This window comes from Mustela nivalis (genome assembly GCF_964662115.1).
Source record: "Mustela nivalis genome assembly, chromosome: 5".
Taxonomy (NCBI): Eukaryota; Metazoa; Chordata; class Mammalia; order Carnivora; family Mustelidae; genus Mustela; species Mustela nivalis.
In genome coordinates, this window is record NC_139024.1 from 130814045 (window position 1) to 130823231 (window position 9187).

Genomic DNA, 9187 nt, shown 5'->3' on the forward strand with positions numbered 1-9187 from the left:
AGATAGCACTATGTTCCAGGCAGAGAGTAAGAAAGAAATATTAAATCAACCATATTCTATGCATTCTAAATGAAAATAATTAATCAATCATAATAAATCCTTCTATTTATGGAATATCCACTTATAAGCTTTCCTCCATATGAACAATGCCAAATACCAGAATAAAGGGTCATCTAATACAAATAAAGGATAGAATTAAAGAATTCTGGTAAGCCATTTAATTTTGAAAAATGGTGTTCTATTGTTGCTGAGTTGTGGTTTTCAGTTACATAATATCTGATAAGTGTAGAAGTAACATGAGTGTTATGTGAGATGAGAAATGGTATATAAATAAGATATTTTTAAAAGTACAGATAAATACAAATTTGTAAACATAGCATTATGGAGGAATAAAAATAAATGATAGCTACACACTCTAGAGAGAATAAATCTTGGAAAGCTAATAGAGAAGTAAAACAAGGACAGTGCAAAAAGTATGGTACATTTTTATGAAGTTCAAACAAATTCTGTGAAACCATAGATGGACTTAAAGATACTATTATGTATCAAATATTGTAAAAATTAAGCAAGGAAATAGCAAACATAAAATAACCAAAGCATACAAACTTGGGTAGATACAATAAGTGTGATCATGTTCTACTTCATAAAGAGATGAGTTAAGAGATAAATCGAAGTAACTAGACTTTTTAGAAGTTAATAAAACTTTGCCTGTTATTTCTTAGTAATATAAAATATATGGTTTTCTAACAAAAACGTTTATCTTAAAAATATTTAAAAATAAATTTCAGGCTACTCATAAGGTTATATTTACTTTTGCACTGAAGGAAAAGCTGGTTGTTGTTGTTGTAGTTGTTTGTTTGTTTTAGTCTCCTCCTAGTTTTTATTATTATAATGTGGAATGAGGAATGTTAGATTGAAAAGTGAATTAGTTTGTAGACAAAAATCATTACTTGATTCACCTCCTGGTAGAGCAGATGGAACTCCTGAAAATATGCCCTTTTGCCTTATGGAAGAGTAACAGTTATGCTTACTTCTGAAACATACTTGGTGGTGGCCCTAAATAGTGACACCATAGTAAACATTTTGAATATTTGCAATTAATATTTATAGTCATATGGCTCCAAAAGGCACTGCTGGTATCTTAGCAGGTATTTCAATAAAGCTAAAAGTGGCCTGACTGCTTAAAAATATTAACAAGTCACAAAACATGGCAGAAGTATTGTCCTCAGATATTATTTTTTTCCATATGCTCCTGATTCCAGACATGACAAGTTATTTTTAAAAAAATTTTTATAAAGATTTTATTTATTTATTTGACAGAGATCACAAGTAGGCAGAGTCAGGCAGGGAGAGAGAGGAGGAAGCAGGCTCCCTGCTGAGCTGAGAGCCTGATGTGGGACTCGATCCAAATATCCTGGGATCATGACCTGAGCCGAAGGCAGAGGCTTTAACCCACTGAGCCACCCAGGCGCCCCCATGACAAGTTATTTTTGATAGATATATATACAATGTATTTTCCAGTTATAAGAAAAATGGTTCTGCTATTTTTAACCTTTTTTAAAATTACATATTTTGTTAATTAAAATTTTATTTTTTAATGTTTTACTTTTCTTTTCATTTTTTAAAAGATTTTATTTATTTATTTGACAGACAGAGATCACAAGTAGGCAGAGAGGCAGGCAGAGAGAGAGAGAGAGAGAGAGGGAGGAAGGATCACTGTGGAGCAGAGAGCCCGATGCGGGGCTCAATCCCAGGACCCTGAGATCATGACCCGAGCTGAAGGCAGCATCCCAACCCACTGAGCCACCCAGGCGCCCAATGTTTTACTTTTCAAAATACTACTTAGAATATAAAACCTATTCCATTTTGTAAGAAGCTTAACCATTTAAAAAATGGTAATTTTCTCATTGTGTCTTCCCCTCACATTGCTTTATTTTGAATAAAAAAATTCACAATAAACATAACTGATGCTTTCCTTCTGATGGTCCCTCTGTTGGTCATATTGTATATGAGCCATGACAATTAGTTTTACAAAATTTATTGATGTTTGTTGATATGTTCTATCATAACTAATTTTCCCTCCCTTATCTAGATTCCCCAGCTTTCAGACAGGTGGGCACTTCAAGAAAACATACCCAAGGGATGTATCAAGTACTTCTTAGACATTCTCTCAGATCCTTGAGGTCTCATTTTGCCTAGGGATTTGCAATAGGTTCTGCCAGAGGCACCACTGTGACACCTGATGTCTATGGTCTATCTCCTGCTAAGCACAAGAGGTCACTGTTTTCCAAGATTATCTATACAATTAATGCATTCCAGCAAGTTCTTTTTTTTTAATATTAACAAACATTTTAAAGTTTATATGGAGAGGCAAAGACTCACAATAGTCAACATAGTGTTGAAGGAGAACAAAGACTGAGGACTGACTTCAAAGTTTACCATAATGATGGGGCGCCTGGGTGGCTCAGTGAGTTAAGCCTCCGCCTTCGGCTCAGGTCATGATCCCAGGGGCCTGGGATTGAGTCCCGCATTGGACTCTCTGCTCATCAGGGAGCCTGCTTCTCCTCATCTCTCTCTCTCTGTCTCTCTGCCTATTTGTGATCTCTCTCTCTGTCAAATAAATAAATAAAATCTTAAAAAACAGTTTACCATAATGATAATTGTAAGCAAGATATTGCAATACCACAGAAAGACTAGATTACAGCAACAGAATATATATTATCAATTATAATTTATATTTAATAGAAAAGCAAAAGCAATACAAGAGAGTAAAATACAATCTTTTAAACAAATGGTTCTGGAGTAATGGTGAAGCTAAATGTAAAAAATTAAATAAAATAACATAAAATAAATCCAGGCATATATCATACACTCTTCACAAAAATTAACTCAGATTGGATTATAAACCTAAACATGAAACATGTAGAAGGTAATATAGAAGAAAATTTAAATGACCTTGGTTTTGGCAATAACTTTAGCTACAAAAGCACAAGCACTGAATTTAAAAATGTCTACTCTGTGAAACACAATGCCAAGAGAATGAAAAGGCAAAGCACAGACTATGAGAGAAAATTTGCAAAATACACATCTGGCAAAGGACTGTTAATCAAAAATACACAAAGACCCCTTAAAACTCAACAATGGGGGGAAAACCTGATTAAAAAGGAGCCAAAGTCCTTAGCAGATACCTCACAAAAGAAAATATTACAGATGGCAAATAAGCATATAAAAAGATATGTCATCAGGAAAATGCAAATTAAAACAAAAAAGAGACCCAGAATCCAGAGCCCTGACAACAGAACATAAAATGTTGGTGAGGATGTGGAGCAACAGGAATGTTCTTCCATGTCTATTGAGAATAAAGAATGGAAAACAACTTGACAGTTTCTTACAAAACTAAACATGTTCTTGCCAGATGATTCAGCAGTAGCAGTTCTTGGTATTTATCCAAAGAAGATGATATCTATACCCACAAAGATGTCTATAGTAGTTTTATTCATAACTGACAAAAGCTTGGAAGCAACCAAGATATCCTTCCATAGGTGAAAGGTCAAATAAAGTGTAGTACATGCAAACAATGGAATATTATTTAATGCTAGAGAAATGAATTACCAAGCCATGAAAAGATATGGATATAAATATTTAATAAATATTTGATTTTAGGCTTCTACCAGTCTATCAATAGTATTAATATATTTTAGCAGTGAATGTTCAGCATTCATGAAAGTACCTAATAAAATATTTGGGTTCAATATTTTAAATACTTCAACCTCTATGATTATATTCCTAATAATTTTGAATTGGGGTAAATAAATCTTAATTTTTTGTAACTTGTTTCTTATTGCAAAAGAACTCAATGAAATTTTAGAAAATAAAAATTTACCCAAAAAAAGTTTAGTTTACTATTGCCAAATAATTTAAAACTTTATCTTATATTCAAATACATATATTTTTCTAAATTGATTTATATGCTACTAAAACCAAGAACTTTTAGTTATACTAGATTTCATATCATGCAATCAATGCCAGAAATCCATTTGGCAATGATTTGTCTTAAAAAGAGTTAAGGTGGGTGTTATTACAATGCAAGATGGAAACAAAGATAGTATAACAATTGGTGTTACATAACTTTTCCGTTTTGATCAAGTTACTAATCTACAAAAGGCTTTTATCAGTGACAGACTTGGGAATTTAACAAAACTTTTAAACTAGCATGTGCGACTCATTCCTAGAAAACAACACAATCAATAACACTTTATTTAGATTAAATCATGACTATTTCTCCATTTGAATAAAAAAGGTAGCAACCCCAATAAGTTTATTGAACATGAAAAATTGCAATGCTATAATGCTCCTAAGGAATTAAATGATCCAGTCATGAATAACAAAAAAAGGATATAAATTACCAAAGTGTTTGTATAATTGTAATGTACAACTGCACATTATCGTTCAATAGTGTAGGCTTGTACAAGAACTCTATAAAAGAACTCCACTTCTAAACTGTGGAAAATATGTTCCCTCTCCCCCTATATACAACTATTAAGCCATTCATTTAGCTTTTAAAATATCCACTTAATACATGCTTTTTACACATTTGAACAGGCAGCAGGGCTCTATTCTTATTGCTTACATCTGAAGGATAGACTTCTAGCGTAAGAGGTAAAGCCAATAAAGGAGCCCAATAATAACAACAAAATACAGTTTAGTGAGCCCTTACAATCTGCCAGCTACCTTTCTGAGAATACTTCAATTAATAAAACATATAAAATACCTGACCACAAAGAGCTTACATTCTTTTGAAATATAATAGTGAAATAAACCAATAATAGAGGGTCACCTCGGTGGCTCAGTCCATTGAGTGACTGCCTTTGGCGTGGGTCATGATCTCAGGGTCCTGGGATGTAACTCCCCAGCAGGCTTTCTAGGCAGTGGGGTGTTTTCTTCTTCCTCTGTGCACCCTCCCAATTCTCTCTCTCTCTGTCTCAAATAAGAAAATAAACCAGTAATAGAATAATGATTGATGGTTGATGGTGATAATGTTACAAAGAAATACAAGAAAGGTAAAAGCCATTGGAGAATGCTGGGATGAAAGTTAATTTTATTTTGTGTTGGGTGGTTATATCTCATTTATGAGATGTTATTTGCACAAAGACCCAGGAAGTGAAGGAGAATGTTATACATATATTAAAGGAAAAGATTGCTCTAGGCAGAGCAAGTAAGTATATAAACTTTGTGTGAACAGCTTGTCTGTTACTTTTGAGGAAAAGCAAGGAGGCCAATGAGGAGTTCATAGTGGTGGAGAGAGGAAGAACGTATTGATGTATGATCTTCTAGTATTTTGAAACGCCTTCAGTTTTTATTTAATATGAAAGGGGAAGATACCAAAAGACTTTCAACAGCAGAATAAAATCATCTGACTTGATTTTTAGGTTAAATTGCTGTACCAAAATAAATTTGCAGGGAGAAAGGAGTGCAGTATGTGTGGAAGTGGGGTTATCAATCAAGTCAATAATTTAGGAACATATGATGGTGTTTTTAGCATGCTGGGTGGTAATAGAAGGGGTGAGGTATGGTTTTCATTTTGTATATATTTTGATGGTGAATATTCTGGTGAACAGGATGGGGTATGTGCAGGACAGACAATATCAACATTTATTTTACCTGCACAAACAGAAGGGTGGAGTCTTCATTCCCTGATATGGAGAGAACTCAGATTTCAAATGTTCTTTCTCATTAAATGGCATAGTGATGATGAGGATTTAGTCAGACAGTGAAAGAGAGCAGTAAGCATATTGTTAAGCCGTAAGAGATTATAATACATTTGAACATCAAAAAACGTTGTGTTAGATCATCTGTTTATGTGAGTAAATAAATAAATAAAGCTTCCTGGGATTCTGATAAAGGAAAAGAAGACTGCTATATGATCCAAAGGGGCACGTGCACCAAATGTTTATAGCAGTAATATCCACAATAGTCAAACTATGGAAAGAACCTAGATGTGCATCAACAAATAAATGATATATATATATATATATATATATATATATATATATATATATATATATAGTATACATATACATATATAGTATTCCATCATAGATATATATATATCTATGATGGAATACTATGCAGCCATCAAAAGAAATGAAATCTTGCCATTTGTGTTGACATGGATGGAACTGGAGGGTATTATGCTTAGCAAAATAAGTCAACCAGAGAAAGACACTATCATATGATCTCCCTGATATGAGGAAATGGAGGTGCAATGTGGGGGGTTTGGGGGACAGGAAAAGAGTAAATGAAACAAGATGGGAACGGGAGTGAGACAAACCATAAGAGACTCTTAATCTCACAAAACAAACTGAGAGTTGCTGGGGGGTCGGGAGGGTAGGGAGAGGGTGGTGGGGTTATGAACATTGGGGAGGGTATGTGCTGTGGTGAGTGCTGTGAAGTGTGTAAACATGGCGATTCACAGACCTGTACCCCTGGGGCTAATAATACATTATATGTTAATTTAAAAAAAAAGAAGAGGACTACTATAAATCAAATGATATGGTATTCAGCAAAGAGTGTGTAATCAGACATATTTTATTAAAGTAACCAAGTAAAATGATGGTCGAAAATTGGAATAACAGAAAACATAAAAATCAGAGATTTTAAAAAGAGATATGGGACAGTGTAGAGAATATAGTCAATGATATTATAATAGTGTTATATGGTGACAGATGGTGGCTATATTTGTAGTGATCATAGAATAATGTATGGAGATATTGAAAACCTGAAACCAATGTAACACTGAATATCAACTATACTCAAATAAAAAATAGTAAAAATAAAACATTTTAATTTAAAAAGATAAAAAGAGGGACAAGAATTTGAAAAGTGAATTTCAAAAAGAGTAAAGATGAGGCTAAGACATACTCTGAACATTGAGGAAAACACCATTTTGAAGATTCTTCCCATTTTGAGAAAACTCAAATGAATCAATACCATAAAAGAACCCATTTTAACTGAGAGATGTAATGAATGCTCAAGAAATAATTTTATGACAGGATAATTCTTCCCTATGAAACAGCATACAGAAACCAGGGGAAACACCTGGAAGCAAAATAAACTATACTGAAAATAAGAATTAGGAAAAAGATAAATGATGAAAGATAAGAAAATTAGACCTGCGACAGAGACCTAGTGAAGAGAATTTTTAGCTTGTGGTTTAATGTTTTTGAGGATAATCTAGAGTTCATAACTGCCTTGAGGCAGGCTGGTTGTAGGCAGTTTAGGCAGACCCCTAAGACACGCCTACTTTGGGCAGGTGGTGTTGGAGGAGGCCATTGGTCTGGACAAAGACAAGTCCAACCATTTGACTAAAGTTTCTGTGAAGATGTTGAAGTCAGATGCAACAGAGAAAGACCTGTCAAACCTAATCTCAGAAATGGAGATGATGAAGATGATTGGACAGCACAAGGACACCATCAACCTGCTGGGTCCTGCACACGGGACGGTCCTTCATACACCATCATGGAATATGCCTCCAAAGACAACATACAGGAGTACCTGCAGGCCCAGAGGCCTCCTGACCTGGAGTACTGTTACAATATCAGCCACAATGCAGCAGAGCAACTCTCCTCCAAGGACCTGGTATCCTGTGCCTACCAGGTAGCCTGAGGCATGGAGTACCTTGCCTCCAAGAAGTGCATACACCAAGACCTGGCCACCAGGGAAGTGCTGGTGACAAAGGACAACATGATGAAGATCTCAGACTTCAGCCTTGCCAGAGATATCACCACATCAATTACTATAAAAAGACAAGCAACAGTGGACTGCCTGTGAAGTGTATGGTCCCTAAGGCCATGTTTGACCAGATCTACATCCACCAGAGTGACTTCTGGTCTTTTGGGGTGATCCTGTGCAAAATTTTCACTCTGGAAGCCTCCCATATCCTGGAGTGCCTGTGGAGGTGGTTTTCAAGCTGCTGAAGGAGTCATTTGATGGATAAGCCAATAAGTGCACCAGAGAGTTATACACAATAATGAGGGGTGGCTGGCATGTGGTACCTTCAAGCTGCTGGTAGAAGACCTGGATCATACTGTGGCCTTGACCTCCAACCAGGAGTACCCGGACCTGTCCTTGGCCCTGGAACAATACTGTCTATGCTTTCCCAACACCTAAAGCTCCACCTGCTCCTCAGAGAAGAATTCCACCTTCTCTCATGTGCCGTTGCCCAGGGAGGCCTATCTGCCCTGACACCCAGCCCACCTTGCCAATGGTGGACTCAAATGACTAGTATCCCTATTACTCCTGTCCAGATTCCATCATAAGCTGTAACCCTTACCCCCCACCCTCCCTGCAAGACTCACTGCCTTCTCCTTTGTCCCTTTCCTACTGGCAGGAGCCAGCTGAGGCCTTCACCCCTTGAAGTTCACCTCTCTTCCCCTTCCTCTTCCTCCTCCTTACAACCTGCTCATGATAGAAAGGAACAGAGAGGCAGGTACTTGCTCGTGGCTACTTCCTTCCTTCCCATATGTTCGACCGAGACCCCTCCCTGGCATCTGGTACTGCCTTGACGTCGAGGGAGTTGGAGATGAGGCATGCCTGTGAAAGCTGTCGGAGCTTTCCTGTTTGGGTTCTGTCTGCTTAGCATAACATGTAAGACTGAGTTCTGGTGGCAGGGACCTAGTCCTTGGGGCTATAGCACTAGCGAGGGGAGGTCAACTGCTCTGGGCCTTGGCTAAGAGCAACCCCTGCTCCAGAGATATGGTGCCAAGGGCTTATTAATTTTGATACTAATTTGCTTTGCTGACCAAATACCTGGTATCAAAAGATGGGAAGGCAAAGACTGGAAGCAGTGTTGTGACCATGGGGTCCAGCCCCAAACTATGAAGAAAACACAAAGTGTATAAATCTGAGTAAGTATATATTTACACACCTTTTTAAATCGGTTGTTATCAAAGATTTAATCAATGGGTAATATGCTCCTCGTGGCTGGGAAGCATCAGTTGCCATATATTAAAAACAAAGAAAAGAGGTGTCTGGGTGGCTTCCTCCATAAGTGTTCCTTCTTTTCAGGTCATGATCCCAGGGTCCTGGGATGGAGCCCCACATCAGGCTCTCTGCTCAGTGGGAAACCTGCTTCTCCTTTTTTCTTTGCCCTGCTTTTAGTTCCTCTTCCTGTCTCTCTGTCTGTCAT